Below are 27,096 nucleotides of genomic sequence, written 5' to 3' on the forward strand. Positions count from 1 at the left end.
CATCAAGATGCACTTGACTTATTGGATGAGGAGCGTGGTCTTGCGGTGGCTCATTCGGCGATTTATCAGCAAGACCTACATCATTATCACAGCCGCCGGGTCAAAACTAGAACCTTTCAAGAAGGCAACTTAGTGCTCCGGCTCATCCAAGATCAGACAGATATGCACAAGTTATCACCACCTTGGGAAGGACCTTTCGTGGTCAGCAAGAATTTACATAATGGGTCATACTACCTTATCGACGTTCGAGACAACAAGGACTCACACACATTGGAGGAGGAGACCCATCAGCCGTGGAACATTGCTCATCTTCGGCCCTACTATACTTGAGCCACCGGCTCTCATGATGTACATAGTTACCTGATGTATATATTATAAGCAGTATAATAAAGCCGGCATCCCTGACAATTCAGGGCCTCTGTCATTTCACTTCCTCGAAGCTGAGTCTTTATCATCATTTAAGAGGCTCGACACCCAAAATTTCAGGGACCAAAGAGAGTTGGATGCGCAGCACAGCTCAAACATAGGTCCCTAACGAGCACAATTTGTAAGCATGTCACTTGGGGGCTTCCTATTCAAACATAGGCGTATTCAACCAAAGAGAACGTAGCGTTACTACCCTCTTGACTAGGTTTGTTCAAACATAGGCATATTCAACCAAAGATAACATAACATGTCTGGGTCATCCTACCTGCAACCAGTTGCTTCAACTCCATCAGGTCATCCTGATTGACCCGCCGAACTCTTAACGATCAGTCTTTACAGCGTATTCGACCAAGATCTGAGCTCGTTAAGGTTCAAACAGCAGCTTGTCATGCGAGAGCACGGTTTATAGATACTCAGGATAGATCCAGGCTTCATAAGCCGCCTTCCTTGAAATTTGGATAAATCGTCCCGTGAAGTATGTTGTTACTCTAACCCCGCGTACTCCTGATAAGTCTACAAAGCAATATACGACTTTATCTGGGTTCAAATGTCGATTGGGTACTGTGAGTCAGGCTCACGGAATGCACAAACAATCCAGTGGCTCCGTCTAGTTTCATCGAAGAAGACACTTTGTCTTGGCAGCCTACAAAAGCCTCAACTTTCTTTTGATTTCTTATTTCTATTCTTGGTTTTCATTGCCTTCTGGTTTTTTACAAGTTGGGCCTAGCTGCCCTGTTTATGGCTCATATTTGAAGCATACTTTGGGTTTCTACAACTCGCCAGGAGGGCAGACTCTAAGTTGACAGAGCGTAATGAGTCCTATGGTCAGAGTTATAGCTCTAACACCTCTAAACTGCACGAAGCTGATAAGCCGGCAGTTTAAGTATATACCATAGGTATGACATTTTACTTAATAATTGTTAGATCGACCCTGATTATGGACTAGTCATCCTTAGTGGCTTTAATTGGGTATCATGACCCGCCCGGTGGTAAACCGCCAGGGCACTTGTGACTTATCTGTGCGCAGGAAAATAATCAGGTTTGATTCACATAAATCAATACTGTTATAAGAATAAAAGGATCATCTTTCAAACTGGTGGATCAACAGTGTTGCACAAAAACAGAAACGTGCACGATGGCACGACAGATTCAAGTTTTCACTACCCTATTACATGGCTTCATGAGCCGAATGAGATCAAGTGTTTTTCAAAGAATAAAGGTATAAACCGCTCGGTGGATCATTCTTCTTGGCCTGGCTCTGGATCATCCCTTGTTGGTTCTTCATCCTCCTCCGCCGTCTGGAAGTTTGACTTTGACCAATCAAAGCCACGCAAGGCGTAGAATTCAGCTTCACCATCAATAAGATTGGACGGGTCAATTTTAGGAGCGAAAGTGTGCTTACGAATCGGAGGGATCAAATCCATCACTTTATACGCAGGAGTATGCATCTTCTGGTTCTCTGCGTCGTAAGTCGGCTGATATTTGGAGAGATTGGTTTGTTCAGCAACGACTGTCGCATGAGGATGGATTGCTTTAACACAAGCAGCGAAGTCTTGTTGATCAAAAGAAGTACCATCTTCCTTCAGACTTGGATACCCACTGGCTACATCGGTCGCGTCTAACTCCGGTACCCACGCCTTAGCACGGCTCAAGGCTGTCATAGCACCGGCTCTCACACAAGACCGCTTATTCTCTTGAATTCTTGTGGGCAGGATTGACAATTTCTTCAACACATCACTTAACAGATTGGGTCCTTGATTAGCCGGGGAGATGGTAGCCAATGTACGTTGAGCTCCAGTATACAACTTCTCGACAAGAGTATAGATTGCCTTGATCTTCACAAGCATGTCCTGGCTAAGGTTGCTGCTCCTGGGACCTGGATAAATTACAGATCGGTTAAATGGCGGTTTATATTACTGTGACAAGTACTCACTTTGGATGAATAGCAAGACAACTCACCAAAGATAGCAGAAACCATCTGAGATACACGGTGTTTTAAGCCGGTAAGCTTAGTGGTTACCTCTTGAAGAGCTGCTTCTGCCTTTTCAGTTCGCTATATTAAGGCAGTCCTTTCTTTAGTCCAAGTCTTTTTCTCCGCCTCAAAATTGGTCTTCAGCTTTTCCGACTCAGTCACGCTAAACTGGAACTTTGACTCAGTTTTTCGGGTCTCAGTTTCCTGAGTCGCCAGCCAGGTCTTTACATCATTTAATTGAGATTCCAGTTCAGTAGTAGTAGCCTACACGAAGTGCAGACTCGTCAAACACATTCATGGCGGATTACAACAACATAAGTCCCAAGTCCTTTGCAAGCAACAACACTTGGCACTTGGGGGCTAATGTCTGTCAAAGAAATTCCTCACAAAAAACGACTCGTATGAATAAAGTCCCAAGCACTTTGCAATCAAGACACTTGGCACTTGGGGGCAAATGCATATTGCTTGTATCTTCTTAATGATGAGCCGGGCGTGCTGTAAATAGTCCTAGCCAACTCATGCGGGCTATGCAGTTAAGCTTTCCTTTCTTACTCAATGATAAACAGGACCGGCTCATTCATGCAGATTAAACCGGCCCTTGGGGACTATGGATGCAAAGTTAAACTGCTTCAACATCCGGTTTAATTTTAAACCGGACTTGGAGGGAGTATATGACAAAAGCTTATGGGTTCTTCTAAGTCTACAACCTATTCAATCTTAACTTAGCCAGTAGACTTGGGGGCTGGCAGGATGTACATAACTTATTTAAAAGCCAGAAGTCATACCTCATATTTCTGGTGCATCTATTTCACCATATCAATCTCAAGGTCACGACTGGAATGAACTTGGTTAAGATAACCAGAGAATACTTCGTTGATGGTCAGTTGAGAGTAATCAACAATGTCAAATTTCATTTTTCTCCTCTCAATGAACTCGTCTTTAGCGGAGTGCTTAGCCAAGACGGTTGGACGTCTCGGTTCTCTAAAGCTGGTGCCAGTAATGATAACATCTTCACCATGTTCTTTTGGCGGCTTAAGTGGATCGGATGACTCAGTGAGCACAGGATTGGCATCCGAATGATCACGGGAGGGGTCAGGAATTTCAGGCGGAGTGTTAGTCGCAGGTTCTTCTGGCTGTTTGTTAGAAGCTTCAGGTGCAGGGACTTGCTACTCCGGCTCAGCAACTTCAAGTGCCTCAGTTAGCTTGGTCACCTTTGCCTTCTTGTTAGGATTTGCTTGACCACTACATGTGTTATGACAGGTCAGTCTAAATATAAGAGTATAAAGAGTTACAGAGTAAAATTAATTGCCATTTCCCAGGGGCAGTTTTAAAAGCCGGCAACTCGGTCTGTGATGAATCACCAGAGGAAGAACGGGCAAGTTCCTGATCAATAGTCATCAACAGAGTTAGGTGATAGGCAAATAAGACCCGCCAGCAGGTTAAAGGAGCAAGTTAAAAAAGAACCTCGTTTCGCCATTTTCGAGGAGCGGGAGTGTTTGGTAAACCAGAGGACAATTCTTCACCTCCCCTGGTCCGAGTCTAACATCGATTCTCGTGTTGATGTCGTTTCAAAAGAAAGTGAGGATCTAAATAAGCCAAGGGGTGTGAAAACCTTACTTTCCGAGTTACTTGCCAAAGTTTCTGTCTTGGCAAAGGGTCTGAGCCGGAGGAAATAATAGTTACGTCTTCTTCAGCTGCTTGGCTGGCTCCCGTGTCATCCTGATAATAGTCAATGTCAATAAGATGATTGAAAAACAAGCCAAGAGAGTCAAGGGCTACCTCCGACTCAGAGGTGTCATCCAGATTAAGCAGATCAGAGGCGCTTGGTTTCTTCTTTTTCTTCGTTGTCTTCTTAACAGTTTTCTTGGCGGCTTTCTTGGCGGCCCTGGCCTTCTTGGCAGCTTCATGATCATATGACTTCTTCCAAAAATCATACTTATCCTGTAAAAGTCATCAAAAATTGAGCTAGCAAAATGTTTGAATAATGAGGTAAAGATAAATAAGTTCAGAGACTCACATCCGGTGGGGGGTTAAGTTTGCATAAAGGGTTTAGACCCACTTTGCTGCAGTCCTCAGAATCTTCATTCAGAAGAATTTTTGTCATTTCAATAATTGCGTCATCGGACAGACGGAAAGGGTTGTGGCGTAATGGATCCTTTGTATCGCCTCTGTATGTACACATTAAACCTAGCCGGCGGCTCAAGGGTATGATTCGCCATGCAACCCAGCATCAAACTAAGTCAATGCCAGTTAATCTGTTTCCCAGTAGAGCTTTAACTTTTGCTATGGTGGGTGCAAGTTTCCTCTGTTCAGTGGCTAAAAGCTTTCCCAGAAGATCATGCTTCAGGTCAAGACGTTCAGCGCGATAACCCGGCAATGGATTCTCTTCAGCCGGGAAGTATCTTTGCAGTAAAACCATGTCTAATTTCAATCTTTTGGGTGACTTGGCAGGCAGGCATAAGGAAAGATGGCATCTCTTCTGCATTGAATCGAAATTCTGCCAAGTTCCAAGCTAGTGCCGTTCGTGAACTCATTCTGGCGATTCAAATAAAAGTATTCTCTAAAAAGCTCAACACTGGTGTAACACCAACGATCAGCTATATCTCCCACGTGTCGGAGCACGACTTAGAGGCATAACCGCATGGTAGGCATGTCGCAAGAGGGGTAATCTTTACACATCCCATGTATTGAATAAGAAAGGGATAAGGAGTTGGATTAGAATCGCCACTTCACACAAAACATAAATATAGCATACATCATCCAGAATACAATCAAGGTCTGACTATGGAACCAACATAAATAAAGACAACCCCAAATGCTAGATCCCCGATCGACCCAACTGGGCTCCTCTACTGATCATCCAGAAAGGAAACATAATAACGGCTCGAATCCTCGTCGAACTCCCACTTGAGTTCGGTAGCGTCCCCTGCACTGGCATCATCGGCACCTGCATCTATTTTGGAAGTATCTGTGAGTCACGGGGACTCAGCAATCTCACACCCTCGCGATCAAGACAATTTAAGCTTAAAGGTAGGAAAAGGGGAAGTGAGGTGGAGCTGCAGCAAGGACTAGCATGTAGGGTGGCTAACTTACGCAAAAGAGATCGAGAAGAGAAGCAAAGCACGGTCGAGAAGCTAAAAGTGATCAATAAGTGATCCTGAAACTACTTACGTTCAAGCATAACATGAGACCGTGTTCTCTTCCCGGACTCCGCCGAAAAGAGACCATCACGGCTACACACATGGTTGATACATTTTAATTAAGTTAAGTGTCAAGTTTTCTACAGCCGGATATTAACAAATTTCCATCTGCCCATAAACGCGGTCACGACTTTCGAAAGTTCAAAACCCTGCAGGGGTGTCCCTACTTAGCCCATCACAAGCTCTCACGGTCAACAAAGAATATTCCTTCTAGCGGGAAGACCCGATCAGTCGGGGATATACCCCACGGTGTATCCCGGCTGGATGTATGACCTGGATGAATCTTGGCGACTCACTGGTGACCCGCCCGGAGCTTGGCGACTCACGAGTAACCCGCCCGATCTTGGCGACTCTTTAGTAAACCGACAGGCAGGGCAGACGGATGACAAGGCCCAAGGCCCAATATGCCGGTTCGTATGATGGTGGGCCGTCTTAAGAGAAAAGGCATAAGGAATATTCTCCTACAAAGGAAGCAAGACTAGGACTCCGCGTGTAATAGAGTAATCCTAATCCTACTAGGACTAGTCATGTAACCCGCACCTTCAACATATATAAGGAGGGGCAGGGCACCCCAAGAGGGACAGGTTCCACAAGTTTGATAAGTCTAGATAGATGGACAAGTCTATAGCTCTCGAGGTAGAGCACCCCTGTAATCGTTATGATCATCAATATCAATGAAGCAAGATGTAGGCTTTTACCTCCACCGTGAGGGGCCGAACCTGGGTAAAACCTCGTGTCTCTTGTCTCGCTCAACCCCTCTCAAGCTACCACATAGATGTCTTGGCCTCGCGACTAAGTCCTGACACTAAGGACATCTGTTGTGACAATTCCACAACAATTGGCGCCCACCGTGGGGCCTGCGCACGGTGGTGTTGAGTTCTTGGAGGGATCTCTTCCAGGGATCGAGAAGTTCATGATTTTTTGGATGAAGAAGAGTCGGGTTGAAAAGATCTGTGTCAACTTCAAAGTTTATAATCTATGAGGTCTGAGAAAATTAAATCTGTGTGCGCTGTCGCATGCAAGCAGACGATCCGTTGTGGCCGGATCACTTTTTTCCTTCATCGCTGCTAGATAGCCAAGTGCGAAGGGGGTTTTCATCTGCACATATCGAAGTCATCAAAATACGATTGCTATGTCTGATTCACCGAGTCAACGCCGCTACGTACAGGAGTCGCCGAGACCGATAAGCGAACAGTTGTCTGTATCAAGATCGTATCCGGAGATTTCCTTTTTCCGTCGAGATTGAAATGAATCGGCTGCACCGAACACTTACGTATTTTGGTGTCTTCTGTCTTCTGACTACTGCTACTCCCGAGGATAGGGTGACAAAAACAAAACACATCAACAGGAGCTATCGGCACCAGTCATAAGATGAGGTGTTGAAAGGAAAGAGCGCCAGAAGTTGATCCCATGAAAGGAAAGGACAAGTTTTTGGCTTCGGTGTGTCGCACTGCTGCTCCATGCTTGAGTCAAAAGCTCTAAGTCCCAAAAGCAGTTTCTGCTACTAGTCCACGTGAGTATACAAAAGTAAAACGTGCAAAGGAGCAACATCTCAAAGGCACAAGTCTCTACGGCTCCACCGCCGGCCGCCATCGTTGCTTCCGCGGCTGCCGCCAGCGTTTCGACACCCGTTTCTGTGCATCGCGACCTCTCGAGCTGCTGAGTTGACGGCTTCGCCTCGAGCCACTGGTTGCCGTCGTCGCCTCCAAGTGACCTCGCCTCACTCCGCTTCTGCCAAGGCCGAAGCTCCGCATTCACCTGTGAGCCGGCCCGCCGCAGCGAGTCGCCAGGACGCCTCCGCTGGCCTCCTTCCGAGCTGCCCTTGAGGCCCCGTCTCGCCTTCTGGAGTTGTTAACATCACGCGTCGTGCCGTGCCTTGAGCCGCCAGTGCCTCACGCTGAGATGAGAGCGGCCGCACTACCGCAGCCTTGAGCCGCCACTTCAAGCTGTCACCTGGTCTCCATGGTAAGTCGCCCTTGCCGGCGCGGCCCTCGCCTCTGCAGCACTCGTCGCCTCTATGCTTCGCGGCCTCCCGAGCCGCTGCCCCTGTTCGACCTTGCTACAAGCCGACTTTGCCTCCACCTTGCCTTTGTTGTCTTATTGTATCACTACGGCGGTGGCGCCAATACCATGCTGGGGTCACCTGAGTACGACACGTTACTATCAAGTTAGAAGGAAAAATCAACATGCAGGAAACGACTTAAGTACTATTAGTACTGTCTCCGCTGTCCAACAGTAGCATAAACGTTGGACTAACAAAAAATATCAGGTGATATTCATCCAAGTCTATTTCTAGTACATATTATTTTTGTCAAAGAACAATTACTTTGTCTGTGTATTTTTATATATGCAGGACAATGATTCATCGTTTCTTGTTGGACGGGTGTGCGCAAGCCGCCGCCCGTGTAATTCGATCTACATCAACTCGCTAGGATCGCGCCCGCGATTAACTGGCCATCCGTGTGGCTTACCACGCCCACGATTGACTCATCATCCGCACCCGTGGCCAAGCCATTTCCAATGCTGTTGCCGACTCTCCCCGCCCACACCGGCTTACAAAGCCATAGCCGACTCATCTGTCCGAGCCGCCTCTGATGTTGCGGTCGTTTTACTGTCCGCTCTGCGGTCTGGCCTATTCAACATGCCGGGTTGACTAACGGACACCGGTAGGGATCATCAAGTCCAAATACATCAGGTGATATCCGTCCAAACTATTTTAAATAGCACATATTAAATTGTTTGAGAATAATTACTCTGGTCTATAATATTTTCCGCAGGACCATTATTCATTAAAAAAAGGTGTCGCATAAGGGGTGCACGCCAACGTCACGTTTGCACTAGTACTTGTTCATGCCATGATGCTCGATGGATACATACGTGAGTTGCCACTCCCGGACGTCAGCACCATCACGCACCGGCGTCTGCGCCCACTTACTGATGGAACAGGTGTGCGCAAGTCGCCGCCCGTGTAGCTTAATGTACATCAACCCGCTGGAGCCGCGTTGAGCCGCCCTTGCCGCTTTGAACCACCGGGGTTACATTAAGTCACCGGTCTTCCTGAGCTACCGAAACTATATGGAGTCACTGGTCTGCCTGAGCCACCTCTGTCGCGATAAACGGATCATCTGTCGTCCAAACAAATCAGGGCAATTATTTATGACAAAAAGTGATATTATACCGCGGAGATGGAGGCATGCCAACATCTTTTGGCACATATGGTCGTCGTTACTCAACGGATTCCCGCACCAGCTTACAACACCGTGACTGGCTCATCTTTCTGATCCTACGGTCGATTTACCCGTGATGGATTTCAGTGATCATTAACTTCGCGGTGAATAGTTTCTGGCCTAACATATCAGGTGAAATCCATCCAGCATATATTTTATATTGTTTTCTTTAAAAGAGCAATTATTCTGGCTTGTAAGTTCTCTAATGCAGGAAGGGATTACTATATCACTGAGCTATTGAATGAATCATACCGGTTTATATCACGGTCAAATATGGAGAGTCTCAAGCCAACTCCTCGAGTAGTGTTAAGACTCGGTGGCTACAATGACATGAATCGGGAACTCCGGGTCATTGGAGGGAATGATAACCCGGTTCCGGAGGACACCGCCATATTGATGAAAATTTGAAGGCCATCAGAAAATTGTCGGTTCGAAATAAAGATTCCGGTTTAAAATCCGGTTCAAGAGACATCTCTCTCCCGCAAAGCTTTGAAGCTTTCAAATCCGGTTCAAACATCCGACTCAAGGAAAATTTGTCTCTTACAAAGCTTTTAAGCTCTCAAATCCGGTTCAAACATCCGGCTCAAAGACAATATGTATCCCACAAAGTTTTGAAGCTTTCAAATCCGGTTTAAAGTTCCGGTTCAAAAAGAATTAATCTCTCGCAAGATTCGATTTCTCAGAAAAATTAAAGGTTGCCAAAGAGAACTTGCTGCCATGATGCGCGGTTCAAACATGGGTATCCTGCCTTACGACTTACCTTATTATGGTCATTTGGGGGCCTCCTGTTCAAACATAGGTCGCATTTGAACCAAAGAGAACATAGCTGTCGGTACCCTCTTGATTGGCACACTGTCAAACTCACTAGGGGGCTTCTTGATCGTACTCGAATCATAGCTCAACCCCTTTTGGGTCCGACTTGGATCGTATTCGAATCAGGGTCGTTAGAAACCTCTCAAGGTCATTTGGGGGTTTCTTGTTCAAACATAGGTCGTATTCGAACCAAAGAGAACATAGCTGTCGGTACCCTCTTGATCGGCGCAATGCCAAAGCCACTGGGGGCTACATGATCGTATTCGAATCCTAGCTTAACCCCTTTAGAACGGTTTACTGATCGTATTCAAATGAGAAACCTCGATTTTTATTTGGTTTACGTCTTTACAAACAATCTTTGGTTTTGTCTTGAGACTTTTTTGTTCAGATCTAAGTATAAGTGTGGTTTCATTTAAACCCGGTTTGGCTTTGGACGATAAGTCGCCAGCATGTGACAATCAGCATATATTTGGAAGTATTGGCTTCTAAGGATTGGGTTATCACCCTTACTGCATAGGTCATGTAAACCGGCAGTACAAATTCAATATCACAATGGTTATATGTGGGATATTATGACCCGCCCTGCGGTAAACCGCCAAGGGATCTTGTGATATACTTGTGTGCAGGATAAGACTACATTTGGGTGGTTACCCGCCCTGGCTTTTGACATTAAGTCGCCGGGGCATATGTTGTTTAAAATCTATGCAGGATTTACAGAGCTATGACTTACATAAATGATTAAGTTCCAGCCCATCATCAAAGATTGAAATCGGTGTCTCAAAACGGTTATCAATTCTTGATTTTCTCAAAGGCTATAAGCCGCCGGGTTATAAAAATTCTGGTTTACAATGGGGGCGTATTAAATCGTCATCGGCCAAGAGCTGCCAGGTATTTAAACTCCGGGTTTAATTATCAACAGATGAAGTTTTCAAAGTCGCTTTAGCGCAATGGCTATTATATTATCAATGGATGTGATTTATTCTACAATTGAAGGAATAGTCCCGAGTCGTTGCAGGCTTACGACCTGGCACTTGGGGGCTACATTATTCAAGTTGAGGTTATATCAAATATGCAAGTTTCATGTCGCTGCAAGCATGCACCATGACACTTGGGGGCTAATGCAAAGTCATTTTTTGCTCACCTTATTGAAGACCCGACACATCACATTGTAATGAGCCGGCCCTTGGGGGCTACCAATTGCTCTTGTCAACAATTCAAGGTACACAAGTCTTAAATCCATTGTATTGAAGGGTCCACTACTCAGTTGGTAAAGCACAAAGCTCTTAACCTTGTGGACGTTGGTTCAAGCCCCATGATGGGGGTTACATCATATGATGTTCTTTTCAAAGAAGTATATATAAAGTCCTAGCTCAATATTATCTTACTGAGCCGGCCCTTGGGGGCTACACGTTGTTGTTCAAGTCTATATGATCATATTTATAAAGTCCCTGCTCATTATTGCATAATGACCCGACCATTGGGGGCTACACTGGTTGAAGTTTTTATGAGTATAAGGCAATTACAAGTCCCAGGTTGTTGCAAGCATGACAACCCGGCACTTGGGGGCTACATATATGGAGTATTCAGTCTTTACTAGTGACTAAGATGAACAACATGGATTTCTTCAAAGTGGCAGTATTTATATTGAAGCAAGTCTTAAGTCACCACTTTCTTTCTGCTCAAGACTTGGGGGCTACAGGTAATATGGATATAAGGGAGAAAAATCTTCAAATTCTCAAGTTTTGAGTAAACCAGATTGATTCGGCGTCACCAATAACTATGACCCGGCGTCGGCAACAATTATGACCCGGTGCTATCAATATTTACAAACCAGATATTTTGGCAATGATAAACCGGCAAGTTCTATAAGTCATCTGAAAATCAGATGAGTATTTCAAGATCAATATTTTTGTCAAAGCATTGGGAGCTGAATCAAATATTCTTCACAATATATTTTTGTGAGAATCCAATGTCAGAAAATTGATTATGAAGCTGGTCTATTGACCCGGACTGTCCAGAAAAAGGAAATGACAAGGACTTAAGGATGATCAGGTGCCGGCTTACAAGAATTTTTAACCCGAAACACAACCTGTCAAATTTGTTCTTGTGTTTATTTTGCAGGATTAGTTTAGCATGGATAAATCCAAATTAAACTGGGGGCTAATGTCGGGGACATACCCCACGGTGTAACCTGGCTGGATGTATGACCCGGATGAATCTTGGTGACTCACTGGTGACCCGCCCGAAGCTTGGCGACTCACGAGTAACCCGCCCGATCTTGGCGACTCATTAGTAAACCGACAGGCGGGTCAGACGGATGACAAAGCCCAAGGCCCAGTATGCCGGTTCGTATGATGGTGGGCCGGCTTAAGAGAAAAGGCATAAGGAATATTCTCCTACAAAGGAAGCAAGACTAGGACTCCGCTTGTAATAGAGCAATCCTAATCCTACTAGGACTAGTCATGTAACCCTCACCTTCAACATATATAAGGAGGGGTAGGGCACCCCAAGAGGGACAGGTTCCACACGTTTGATAAGTCTAGATAGACGGACAAGTCTGTAGCTCTCGAGATAGAGCACCCATGTAATCGTTATGATCATCAATATCAATGAAGCAGGATGTAGACTTTTACCTCCACCGTGAGGGGCCGAACCTGGGTAAAACCTCACGTCTCTCGTCCCGCTCAACCCCTCTCAAGCTACCACATAGACGCGTTGGCCTCGCGACTATGTCCTGACACTAAGGACATCTGCCGTGATAATTCCACGACACGATCAATCTCGGAATACCGGTTACAAGACATTTCGACAATGATAAAACAAGACCAGCAAAGACGCCCGAATGTCCCAACAAATCCTGAAGGAGATGCACATATCTCGTTCTCAGGGCACACCAGATTGTCCAAACTTCCGGTAGGCCAGCCCAGAGTTGTCCCTGGTGGCCACCGGCGGCTGACAAGTTGGACCAACTCTCAGAGGAGCACTGGCCCGAGGGTTTAAAATAAAGATAACCCTTGAGTCCACGGAACCCAAGGGAAAAAGGCTTAGGTGGCAAATGGTAAAACCAAGGTTGGGCCTTGCTGGAGGAGTTTTATTCAAGGTGAACTGTCAAGCGCTTCCCATAACACCCAACCGCGTAAGGAACGCAAAATCAAGGAACATAACACCGGTATGACGGAAACTAGGGCAGCAAGAGTGGAACAAAACACTAGGCATAAAGCCGAGCCTTCCACCCTTTACCAAGTATATAGATGCATTAAATCAAACAAGATATAATAATGATGTCCCAACAATAACCATGTTCCCACATGGAACAAACTCCATCTTCACCTGCAACTAGCAACGCCATAAGAGGGCCTGAGCAAAGCGGTAAAATAGCCAAACAACAGTTTGCTAGGAAAGGTGGGTTAGAGGCTTGGCATGGAAATATGGGAGGCATGATATAGCAAGTGGTAGGCATCGCGGCATAGAAATAGAGCGAACAACTAGCAAGCAAAGATAAAAGTGATTTCGAGGGTATGGTCATCTTGCCTGCAAAGTTCTCCGAGTTGATGAAAGCTTGATCCTCGTAAGCGTACTCAATGGGTTCCTCAATCACGCACTCGTCTCCCAGCTCTAACCAAGGCAAGAACACAAGAAAAGGAAACAACAATCAACCACGGTGCAATGCACAAGCAACATGATGCAAAACATGGCATGATATGCGGGATGTGATATGCAACGCGTATGCGTGCTTCGGAAGGGAAAGATTGACCCAGGCCTCAACTTGGCAAACCAAGTGTGCCGCTAGAAATATGAGATGATTTTGGTCGAAATCGATATAAAGATCACCGGAATCGGATGCACGGTTTGCAAACGGCAAGCAAAACAAGAATGGCACAATTCTGCGATTAACAGCACGATGCCATCTAGAATGCAACAAGAAACTAAGCTACTTCACCCCGACATAACAACAAAGCACATGAAAGTGATCTACTCAAGATACTTGACAAAAGATGAACACTGAGCTACGGCTAAATCACACAAGAGCAGGTTCAAACAAGCATGGCAAAAGTGCAAAAGATATCAGCATCACAGACTTATTGAAAATACTAACATGCCAGGAATTAACATCAGGAAGCCATGTTTAGAGAAAGCAAACAACATGCTACAGGAATGTATCATAGCAAAACAAGGCATGGCATGAATCTACACAAAGCATAGAACAAAAGTCCCTTACTAACCATAAGCCAAAAAGGCATAGAAGATATGATGGCACCCATGTAAACATAGCAAGTTTCGTTAACATATTCAGACTTAGCAGAAAACTGGGCATGGCAAAACAGAGTTATGAAGGCATCTTTGCGAGCTCGATTCACTCACGACAAGGCATTGCATGACAAACTAAGCATACTACCATCAAGAAGACATGTTCATGACACTAACCATGGCAAGAACAAGTTTATAGCATGCTTGGATCAACTACAACAACCATGGAAAAATTGATTAACATGTAAACAATCTGCCAGGAACATTTTATAGTAAAAGTAGAGCAATATTAAGTCATGCTAGGGCATTCCATACTTGTAAACAGGGGCATGGATGGATAGAGCATAAACATATGTCCAAATCATCCTTACTGAAGCAACTCAAATAAAGCATGTATCTCAGTGTAGCAACATGGATACATGGCATAAAAAATAATAGCAGAGCAAGGACATAGCAAAATCCTGAGATCCTGAAATCAACAATAACACGAAGGCTAATTTGCATGCTTGTGCTAGTCACCACATTGATCACAAAAATACATGGCATACACCCTTGTAAAGATGGCATGGCATAGATCAAAATACATGTAGAGCTCATGACCATATGCAGCACACAACAATTGGAGCAAAAATGACAAATGCTCATAATCTGATAAGTAACAGCAACTAACAATTTATAGCACTCTTGCATCAACTATTTGGGCATCAAGATACACTCAAACAAGCAGGTCACAATGGAACAAAATGAAGAGCACATCAAGATGAACATTTTGATATATCATGCATGCAAAACGGATCTACGTATGAGGAGTTATGGCATGTTGAACAGGGCTTCAGAAAGAAAAAATAAAATGACTTGGAGGAAAAACGGGGACAACCGATTGGATCTAGGGTTCCAGATCTGGTGCGCGTGTGGATCGAGGTTCGTCGGGGAACTGGCCGGAGACGACGGGGACGGCGGGCGAAGTGGGGGAAGAGGAGAGGCCGGGGAGGGCTGTGTCGGCTGGATCCGGCGCCGGCAGAGAGGAGCTCGGAGTGGAACGGCGGGGCAGCGTCGGGGCGAGGTGGAGGTGCCGGGCGGCATCGATGTTGACCCTGTGGAGCGGCGGAGGTTACCGGGGCAGCCGGACGGCGAGCTCGCCGGCGGGGAAGCAGAGCAGCAGGCGGCAGCCATGGGCCAAGCGGCGGCGGGATTTGGGCACGCGGGCCTGCGACGGGCTCCACGGGCCGCGGCGGCTGGAGGCTCTGGCAGGACACATGGCAGGCTCTTAGTGGCTCGGGGGCGGCGGTGCGATTTCGTCCGGCGTGGACGGACACGTCCAGTGGCGGCGGAGGATGAAAATTAGGGTTTGGACCCGAAATTTGGACGGGGAGGACATATTTATACCTAGAAGGAGGTGGGATTGTCCAAATGAGGTGTAGTTTTCGACCATGCGATCGTGATCCGACGGCGAAGGACATGGAAGAGGTTTGGATCGATTATTGGGCCGTTTTGGAGGAGTGTTGGGCTACAACACACACGATGCCTTTACGGTTCCCCTGTTAACCGTTGGAGTATCAAACGGACTCCAAATGGCATGAAGCTTGATAGGCGGTCTACCGGTGGTGTACCAAGGCCGCTTGGCAAATCTCGGTCCATTCCGAGAATGTTTAACACCCGCTCAAGAAAAGAGACAAAAAGGGGACGCCGGAGGACGTAGGAGTGTCGGATTGCAAAACAGACAACGGGGAAAAAGCTCAGATGCATGAGACGAACACGTATGCAAATGAGATGCACATGATGACATGATATGAAATGCATGACATGAACAAAATGCAAAACGAAGACAAAACCCAACCACGAAGAGAATGTCATAACATAGAGCCGAAATGGCAAGAGTCGGAGTACAAATATGGCAAATTACATGCGGTGTGTTACAACACTCCACCACTCCGAAAGGATCTCGTCCCGAGATCTAGGACTGAAAGAACTCCGGATATTCAGAACGGAGGTGGTCCTCGCGTTCCCATGTGGCTTCTCGGTCGGAATGGTGTGACCACTTCACTTTCAGGAATTTGATAGACTTGTTGCGAGTCTTGCGCTCAGTTTCTTCAAGAATAGCAACGGGATGCCCATGATAAGACAGGTCTTCTTGGAGATCAATCTCTTCTAAGTTGATGGTGCGGTCAGGAGTCTTGAAGCACTTGCTAAGTTGTGACACGTGAAACACGTCATGCACGTTTGCGAAGTTGGACGGAAGCTCAAGTTGAGAGGCGAGATCGCCTCTTTTGCCAATGATCTTGAAAGGACCCATGAATCTAGGGGCAAGCTTCCCTTTGATTCTGAAGCGACGAGTACCTTCCATTGGAGAGACGCGGAGGTAGACATGGTCTCCGATCTCGAAAGCCAAGTCACAATGTTTGCTATCATAGTAACTCTTCTGGCACGATTGCGCGGCTTTGAGATTTTCATGGATGACTTTACACATTTCTTCAGCTTCTATGATTAAGTCATTGCCAAGAAGTTGGTGTTCACCAGTCTCTGACCAATTAAGAGGAGTACGACACTTTCTGCTATAGAGAATGAATGGGGCCTTGCCCGAACTTGCTTGGAAGCTATTGTTGTAGGAGAACTCGGCATATGGAAGACAATCTTCCCACTTCATACCGAAGGAAATGACACAAGACCTGAGCATATCTTCAAGGATTTGATTTACTCACTCGATTTGGCCACTAGTTTGAGGATGGAAGGCTGTGCTGAAGCGAATGTTGGTGCCCATGGCCTTCTAGAAGGAATCCTAGAACTTAGAAGTGAAGAAGCTTCCACGATCTGAAGATATCAATTGCGGGATGCCGTGCAAAGAGACAATCCTGGAGGTGTATAGCTCTGCCAACTGAGCTCCTCTGATAGATTCTTTGATAGGAAGAAAATGAGCCACTTTAGTAAGCTTGTCGATGACAACAAAGATAGCACCATTTCCATGCTTGGACATGGGAAATCCAGTCACGAAGTCCATCTCAATATGGTCAAACTTGCATTCTGGAATGGCAAGAGGTTGGAGGAGACCCGCTGGCCATTGGTGTTCTTCTTTCACTCTTCTGCAGACATCACATTCATTCATGAATTGAGCAATTTCTCGCTTCATTCGAGTCCACCAATACGACTGCTTGAGGTCATGGTACATCTTTGTACTTCCAGGGTGAATGGATAGGAGGAAATTGCGAGCCTCGTTCATGATGACTTTACGTAGATCACCCTTAGGAACCACAATTCGATCCTCGGAGAATAGAGTATCTTTGTCATCAAGGCGATAGCACTTGTACTTGGGTTGGCTCTTGGCAATCCCATTCTTCACCTTCTTCACCATGGCATCAAGAAGTTGTGCCTCATGAATTTGATCTTCCAAAGTAGGAGAGACTTGGAGGTTGGAAAGAAAAGCTTGAGGAACAACTTTGAGATTCAGCTTGCGGAAAGCTTCACAAAGGTCTGGTTGGAAGGGATTGAGAATTAAGTTGTTGCAGTAAGCCTTCCTGCTCAAAGCATCTGCAATGACATTGTCCTTGCCTGGAGTATATTCAATACTCGGATTGTACTCTTGAATCATTTTGACCCAACGAGTATGTCTGAGGTTGAGGTTGGGTTGAGTGAAAATGTACTTGAGGCTCTTATGATTAATGAAGATGTCCACTTTCCTTCCCAACAAGAGATGTCTCCATGTTAATAGAGCATGGACAACTGCCGCCAACTCGAGGTCATGTGTGGGGTAGTTCTTTTCGTTGGGCTTCAACTGACGAGAGTTATATGCCACAACTTTCTTCTCTTGCATTAACACAGCACTAAGACCGCATCACAGAAAACTTCGAATGGTTTCGATTCATCAGGAGGAGTCAAGACAGGAGCTGTGACTAACTTCTCTTTCAGAGTGTTTAAGGCAATAACACATCCAGGCGTCCAGATATACTTGACATGCTTATGGAGGAGGTTGGAAAGAGGCTTTGCAATCTTAGAGAAATTCTCAACAAATCTTCGACAATAGCTTCCAAGCCCAAGAAAGCTGCGGAGCTGCTTGACATTCTAAGGCGGTCCCCAATTCACAATTGCAGACACCTTCTCAGGATTAACAGCAATGCCCTTGGCGGAGATGATATGGCCAATGTAGAGAACCTCATCAAGCCAGAACTCACATTTTGAAAACTTCGCATAGAACTGATGCTCTCTGAGTTTGACGAGAACCAATCTCAAATGCTTGGCATGATCCTCCTTGTTCTTGGAGAAGACCAAAATATCATCGAGATACACCAGGACGAAATCATTTGTGTAAGGGTTTAAGATGAAGTTCATCATGCGAGAGAACATTGGAGGAGCACTGACAAGGCCGAAAGACATGACCGTATATTCATAAGAACCATAGCTTGTTCTGAATGTTGTCTTGGGGATATCTTCCTCACGAATGTGAATCTGCTGATAACCCATAAGGAGGTCAAGCTTGGAGAATACTTTAGCACCTTTAAGTTGCTCGAATAACTCATTGATGTTTGGAAGTGGATACTTGTTCTTTATTGTCTTCTTGTTCAATGGGCGGTAGTCAACACAAAGTCTGTCCATGTCATCCTTCTTCTGGACAAAAAGAACACCACAACCCCATGGAGATGAACTCGGTCTGATCAGACCCAGACGCTCTTGTTCATCGAGCTATTTCTTCAATTCCTTCAATTCCTTTGGTCCAAGCTTGTAAGGACGTTTGCAAACAGGTTCTGTGCCAGGCTCAAGATCGATGACGAATTCAACTAGTCGGTGAGGAGGCATTCCTGGAAGCTCTTCTGGAAAGACATCTTGATATTCACAAACGACTGGAATCTGAGAGATGGCATTCAACTCGCCATTCTCATTGAGAGAAAATAGTCGAATGGTATCATCACGAGTGGCATAGATGATCACGTCCTTAGACGAGTGTGTCAATTAAGTCTGCCTGGCAGCACAATCAAGCTGAGCCTTGTGCTTGAAAAAGCCAGTCCATGCCGAGAATTATATCAATATCCGAGTTACCCAGAACAATTGGAGAAGACAGAAACTTATAGTCACCCATCTTGATAGAAACATCCAGAACCATGTAGCTTGCGTACAAGCATGTACTCGGTGAGACAACTGCTAACGGACTAGGCAAATCTTGGAACGGCAATTCATGCTTAGATGCAAATGGTCTTGAGATGAAACTAAGTGATGCACTAGTGTCAAAAAGAACTTTTGCAGGAATATCATTAACAGGAAGGTTACCCATGATCACTTCTGAAGAGTCCTCTGCCTGAGCTGCGTTCATCATGTTGACCTTTGCAAACTTGGAATTATGCTTGACCACTGCATTGCTGGCAGATCTCACAGGAGGAGGAGGCGGAAGGCGCCTCTGGTTGAAGCATTTGTTTGCATAGTGCCCTTTCTGCTGACACTTGTTGCAAGTAACATCTAAGAGCGGCCGGTGGTAAGGAGCACTTGACCTTGGAGCATGAGACTGCGCTTTGTTCTGATAGCCTGGGTTGGGTGGGTGGGAAGATCCATTGCCACCTTTACTCTTTTGCTGATAAGGCTGACGGAACGGAGGAGGAGGAGGCAACCAGAACTTCTGCTGCTTAGCTGCCACTTGAGTTGAAGAAGCAGATGGAGCCGCATCCCTGACTCTCTTCTTAGAAGAATCGCACTTGAGCTGAGCAGCCTCTTGCTTTAGTGCCATGTTGTAGAATTCATCATACTTGGTCGGCTCAAAAAGCACGAGAGCTAATTGCAGATCTTCTCTGAGGCCACCTCTGAATTGATAAATCATGTTCTTCTCATCAGGGACGTCTCGTTTAGCGAAGCGAGCGAGCCTTCGAAACAGGATGTTGTATTGGTAAGAAGATATGTTGCCTTGCTTGAGATTGCGGAACTCCTCGCGCTTACTCTCAGCAACACTTTGAGGAATGTGGTGAGCTTTGAAGTCTCGGCGAAAATCATCCCAGGTAATCACACGACCTCCTCTGGAATCTTTGTATTGTTGATACCACTCAGCAGCTTGGTCTTTGAGTTGGAACGGAGCAAACTTGACAAAGTCCTCAGGCCTGACATTGCTACACTCAAAATGTTTGCAGATATCCACGAGCCAGTCATCGGCGTCTGTGGCCTCGACACAGTTACTGAAGGACTTTGGCTGGTTTGCGAGGAACTGATTGAGGGTAGCAAACTGAGCTTGATTGTTGCCTTGGCCTTGATTTCCTTGGTTGCGCTCTTGCAAGAGTTGCAAAAGCATCTGAGTATTAGCGTTGGTGGCCGCTATGATAGCTTGCCATGCCTCCGGAGAAGGAGGTGGTGGCGGAGGTTCCGGATTCTGACGCGTTGGAGGAGCCATCCTAAAGAGGTTGACATCCGTTAGCATCTTGAAAGACATATATTCAAGCTGAATCAATGGATCGAAATTGCAACATATAGCCTTAACATTCGAACAAGAATTAACGAATGAATTCCAAAGTAAATTATCACACTTCCATAAGTTGATAAGCCACTTAGATAGAGATAGATGAATAAAGCAACAAGGTACGGACATGAACAAATAATTGGTAAGGATTACCCAATCACAAACCAAAATATCTGCGGGAAGAAATACTAGAGCTACAAGAATTCCCACCTATGAACTCCCGAAACTTTCTGGTTATGCAATCAGGTGTTGGGGATACAAGGGAAGCATAATATCTCACCCAAAACTAGCAAATCCTACATCCAGCTGTATCCATCCTTCAACACATAACCAAGAAACCTTCGGAAATCATTTACCTCAACCTTCGAAAAGTATCCGTTATACGAGTTATGGCAATACTCCCGAACTCCCACCCCAGTATTGGGTGGCATCGAGGTTATCTCACCAACAACAGCATAAAGGAGATTTTCGATGTCGGCGAACTCAGGTATTCCAGAACTGCAACGATAAAATTGTGACGACAACACCTCGGAGCTCAACTCCCCGGGACACTGCCACAACCCCTAAATGTCAGGAGGCACCAAGAACAATGTTCTCGTCGCAAAACCATCGGAACGATTCCAAGATACCCGCGTGATCCTAAAAAAATTTCATGAAATTTTAGGAGAGAAGAATCAAAACTCTACGTCGAGATGCCTCACCAGAGCGACGAAGGGACTGAGGAGTAAAAAGAATCCTACTCTCTGATATATATAATCCTAAGACTCAAAACATTTTGTTCTAGACTCAACAACGTCAGCGATACGATCAAGCAGGGGGCTCCTAAGTCGGGGAAGGCTCTGATACCAACTTGTAACACCCACAATGAGGCTATATCTCCCACGTGTGGGAGCACGACTAGAGGCATAACTGCATGGTAGGCATGTCGCAAGAGGGGTAATCTTTACACATGCCATGTACTGAATAAGAAAGGGATAAAGTGTTGGCTTACAATCGCCACTTCACACAATACATAAACATAGCATACATCATCCAGAATACAATCAAGGTCCTACTACGGAACCAACATAAATAAAGACAACCCCAAATGCTAGATCCCCGATCGACCCAACTGGGCTCCTCTACTGATCATCCGGAAAGGAAACATAATAACAGCCCGAATCCTCGTCGAACTCCCACTTGAGTTCGATAGCGTCCCCTGCACTGGCATCATCGGCACTTGCATCTGTTTTGGAAGTATATGTGAGTCACGGGGACTCGGCAATCTCACACCCTCGCGATCAAGACTATTTAAGCTTAAAGGTAGGAAAAGGGGTAGTGAGGTGGAGCTGCAGCAAGCACTAGCATATAAGGTGGCTAACTTACGCAAAAGAGAGTGAGAAGAGAAGCAAAGCATGGTCGAGAAGCTAAAAGTGATCAATAAGTGATCCTGAAACTACTTACGTTCAAGAATAACACGAGACCGTGTTCTTTCCCCGGCTCCGCCGAAAAGAGACCATCACGGCTACACACACGGTTGATACATTTTAATTAAGTTAAGTGTCAAGTTTTCTACAACCGGATATTAACAAATTCCCCTCTACCCATAAACGCGGTCACGGCTTTCGAAAGTTCAAAACCCTGCATGGGTGTCCCTACTTAGCCCATCACAAGCTCTCACGGTCAACGAAGGATATTCCTTCTAGCGGGAAGACCCGATCAGTCTCGGAATCCCGATTACAAGACATTTTGATAATGGTAAAACAAGACCAGCAAAGCCGCCTGAATGTGCCGACAAATCCCGATAGGAGCTGCACATATCTCATTCTCAGGGCACACCGGATTGTCCAAACTTCCGGTAGGCCAGCCCAGAGTTCCCCTGGTGGCCACCGGCGGCTGACAAGTTGGACCAACACTCAAAGGAGCACTGGCCCGGGGGTTTAAAATAAAGATGACCCTTGAGTCCACGGAACCCAAGCGAAAAGGGCTTAGGTGGCAAATGGTAAAACCAAGGTTGGGCCTTGCTGGAGGAGTTTTATTCAAGGCGAGCTGTCAAGGGGTTCCCATAACACCCAACCGCGTAAGGAACACAAAATCAAGGAACATAACACTGGTATGACGGAAAATAGGGCGACAAGAGTGGAACAAAACACCAGGCATAAATTCGAGCCTTCCACCCTTTACGAAGTATATAAATGCATTAAAGTAAACAAGATATAATAATGATGTCCCAACAATAACCATGTTCCAACATGGAACAATCTCCATCTTCACCTACAACTAGCACGCTATAAGAGGGGCTGAGCAAAGCGGTAACATAGCCAAACAACGGTTTGCTAGGAAAGGTGGGTTAGAGGCTTGGCATGGCAATATGGGAGGCATGATATAGAAAGTGGTAGGCATCGTGGCATAGCAATAGAGCGAACAACTAGCAAGCAAAGATAGAAGTGATTTCGAGGGTATGGTCATCTTGCCTGCAAAGTTCTCCGAGTTCACGAAAGCTTGATCCTCGTAAGCGTATTCAACGGGTTCCTCGATCACGCACTCGTCTCCCAGCTCTACCTAAGGCAAGAACACAAGCAAAGGAAACAACAATCAACCACGGTGCAATGCGCAAGCAACATGATGCAAAACATGGCATGATATGCGGGATGTGATATGCAATGCATATGCGTGCTTCAGAAGGGAAAGATTGAACCAGGACTCAACTTGGCAAACCAAGTGTGCCGCTGGAAAGATGAGATGATTTCGGTCGAAATCGATATAAAGATCATCGGAATCGGATGCACGGTTTGCAAATGGCAAGCAAAACAAGAATGACACAATTCTGCGATTAACAGCATGATGCCATCTAGAATGCAACAAGACACTAAGCTACTTCACCCCAACATAACAACAAAGCACATGGAAGTGATCTACTCAAGATGCTTGACAAAAGATGAAAACTGAGCTACGGCTAAATCACACAAGAGCATGTTCAAACAAGCATGGAAAAAGTGCAAAAGATATCAGCATCACAGACTTAGTGATAATACTAACATGCTAGGAATTAACATCAGGAAGCCATGTTAGAGCAAGAAAACAACGTGCTACAGGAACGTATCATAGCAAAACAAGGCATGGCATGAATCTACACAAATCATAGAACAAAAGTCCCTTACTGACCATAAGCCAAAAAGGCACACAAGATATGATGGCACCCATGTAAACATAGCAAGTCCGTTAACAGATTCAGACTTAGCATAAAACTGGGCATGGCAAAACAGAGTAATGAAGGCATCTTTGCGAGCTCGATTCACTCACGACAAGGCATTGCATGACAAACTAATCATACTTCCAGCAAGAAGACATGTTGATGAAGCTAACCATGGCAAGAAAAAGTTTATAGCATGCTTGGATCAACTAGAACAACCATGGAAAAAATTTCGACGATGAGCTAATCTTACGTCCACTTCCTCGTCATATCATTTCTCCTTGATCATCAAACTTGATTTCGATTTTATGTTGTACCCTTGGTTCCCATAACCTTTCTTTTCATCATCATTTGACTTGATGGCATCGTCGACCGATTACATCTTCATGAAATCTCTCGATAACTGTGTCGTGATCATCATCAACATCTTGAGCTCTTCCAAGATATATATCGAATTCTTGATGGGTAATACCATCCTTGCCCCTCGATGATTCGTGTTATCATGGACCACTTTATTGCCTTTCGTTCAACACAAACTTGTTTGTGTTTTGTGTTATACCTTGAGATCCTTGCTACCTAGCAGTTGTTCTTCTTTACCTTGGAAGTATTACCATCTTTTATGTCAAGAATGTGGTGATAATTTCACCACCTCTTAAGAATTCTTGATATAGTAATACTTCTCGCCGTCTCCGTTCATTTCTTGGTACCCGTGTTGTTTCTAACCGGAATATCGACAACTGAGCTGTGATGTGTAAAATTCAAAAATTCTAGCAACCCTATTGCTTTGACGTTAATGGTCGATAGCTTCATTCTAAGTCTATGGCTTATTGAATCATCATTCAAACATTGATCGTGCTACCTAGTCTAGATTTTCGGGTGCACTTTTCAGCCAATGTTTAATTGTGTGTGTTTTCTTCGAGCATACATCATTATATCATTTGATCCGACAAATATTATCCCCTTTTTCACATAAGTGTGGAAATCCATCTTTTCAAAATTTCAATGAATTGTCGCTGAGTTCATCGGCCACCTCTTCATCCTTTCCTTGGTTTTAATGATGAACTCTTGTTTTGGAACTCGCTTCCATAGTTCAATTTCCGAGAATCTTACAATGTCGTCTCGACAATTTGTGTTGCACCTTTCTTCTCAGGCATCCTAAGTCTGAGTTATCCTGACACCAATCAGATCTGAATCTCAGTCAGATATGATGGTTGGGACATATTTTCAAGAGTTATAACATTGGTCCTTATATGACCTGGTAAGGTGACGTCTTGCCTAGCACACCTAGCCGGAGGACCTATTGTTATAGTTCTTCCTTTTTAAGCAAGGTTAACCATTCTGCCATGAGGAAATTATAAGACTTTTTCTATAAGTTAAGTTGTTCCTGATGGATCCCTTGTGTATCCAAAGTCTGACCTTTACTTGATGGCCATGTTAATGCTATCTCGAAGCATGTCTGTGGTACGCCAATTTTCAACAAAGAACATTTGAAGCCCAATGCTAAATGTTTCTTGCTCAATTATCCAAACATCATTGTATGCGTAATGTCATGAAAATTCTCTCTCCTTTCCTAAAGGGTTTTCTATGTTATATCCCGTCATGGATATCATGCTCTGCTTTCCCTTGGGAAGGATATACCCCTAAAATATGTGTTTAAACACATTTTCCTTTCCATTGTTCTGTTTAATCTGAAGATCACCTTTTCCTTTCCATTGTTTTGTTTAAACTTTCTGGTGTTCTAAATGATCTAAGCAGTAATATTCTTCTGCTTATGTAAACACCTAGGTGTATGATCGTGTCGGTAAGACCCTGTTACTATTGTTGATGACATTCCAGTAACCACCAATGGACGAGAACTTTGCCTATTGGACCGCCTCATTCAACAAGCAGGAAAATGGTTCTCTTTGTCCCTCGCCCTTGGTACCGATGTTCTTGCCGACATAACTGATAGGCTATCCTCTGACATGCCTTGCTTACATGATCGTGCAAGACGTCATCGCCCTTCCTACTTTTAACCCACATGGTGGGCCCATAACCCACAGGTCCCAGGATCGAAACCTGACTCTCATGTACAACCCTATTTCTAATGGTTATCCCTCACGCTTGGCTTCGTATTTAATTCACGGGACACCTTCCTACTGCTCTATTGTGGTATCAGACACAATACTTACTCTCGCTGCTCTGAACCCCTTTCTCACTCTGGTTCAGACTTCAAGCAACTATCTATCCGCTTGGAACCTCTTATTGTACCTTCGTACCCTACTCTCGATGTATTTTATATGTTCAACTCGAGAGATACTCTTATGCTCATTAATGGGTTAATCCCAGATTGTTTCCCTCATAAGCATTCTGTTGTAGCCGAGCTGCCCCTTACCGATTCGTAAGTACGTCAAAGTTACCAAAGAAAAGGACGACTTCGCCATGACGACCCGACCCAGAGAAATGAAGACATCAATGTAATGGATCGATCTATTCGAGAAGAGCAACTAAGACCGAGAAGACTCGTTAGAATTTCGTAACCGAATCCCTTCCCTCTTACTCCCCCTCTTAAATCTCGGGACGAGATTTCTTGTAGTGGAAGAGAATTGTGACGCCCGGATAGTCATGCTACAGTAATCCCGAAATGCCACCTGTCCAAAATCAAGTTTAAATTCAAATGTAAAATATAGTAAAAATATATTTATTCAAACGACAAAGTAAAAATGTTCATTGCAATAAAAATAATCACTAAGTATTTTCATGTATAAAACAAAATCTTTTGAAATATTTAAATGCCCCTAACCTATTTAAAACCGAGCCAGCAACAAGTTTAATTGAACTTTCAATTATATTAAATTCCTAAGCAATTCCAAATGCTCTGAAACTTTTTGAGAAATCCTAAAATGTTGTCTAGTATTTATATGCCAAATCACACAAGTAGGAAAAATCAAATGGTTTGAAAACATAGTACAAAACTGAGACAAAAATGTAAAGAAGAAAAGAAATAGAAAATAGGAGAGGTCTCACCGTTGCACTGCGCTCTATGCAGCCACGGTTCAACCGGCCCAGTCCATCCCAGCCCACCAGGAGGTCTCCTCCTACCTCCTGTTCATTAGGAGCATGGTGGACGCTTGTGGTTCGTCCATGGCGGCAGATGGCCACGGGGCGGCCATCCGTCGCACCCCAGCGCCCTATAGAGCGCCCCCGTCAACCACCCTGCCAACCCTAGCCGCCCGCTCGACCCGTCCCCTTCGCTCCCTTATCCTCTCCCCGCTCAAGATCGGGCTGGCAGACGCACACCGAAGCACGCCGCCATGAACCAGCGCATCCACCGGCGTCCCCGCATCGCACCGCCGTGGCCATCTGCTCCGCCGGCCTTTCCTCTGTTGTCTTCGCCCACGGGATCAAGCCCGGAGCCGCCCCATCGTCGCTGTCGTCCTCGTCTTCAACGACGGTCGCCATCAATGCCCGGCAGCTGTTTCTCGCACTCCGGCACACCCCTGACCGATCCGAGCTCGTCGTCTATCCTCCCTTGGTGAGCAGTGGTGATTCCCCTTGTTCCCCCCTCTATTAATCGCGTGTTAGCGCCGTCCCCGTGATTTTGTTGCCGTGCCTGGAGTTCTCTGAAGCTCGCGTCC

The sequence above is a fragment of the Triticum dicoccoides genome, chromosome 4A, assembly GCF_002162155.2.
Source record: "Triticum dicoccoides isolate Atlit2015 ecotype Zavitan chromosome 4A, WEW_v2.0, whole genome shotgun sequence".
NCBI lineage: Eukaryota > Viridiplantae > Streptophyta > Magnoliopsida > Poales > Poaceae > Triticum > Triticum dicoccoides.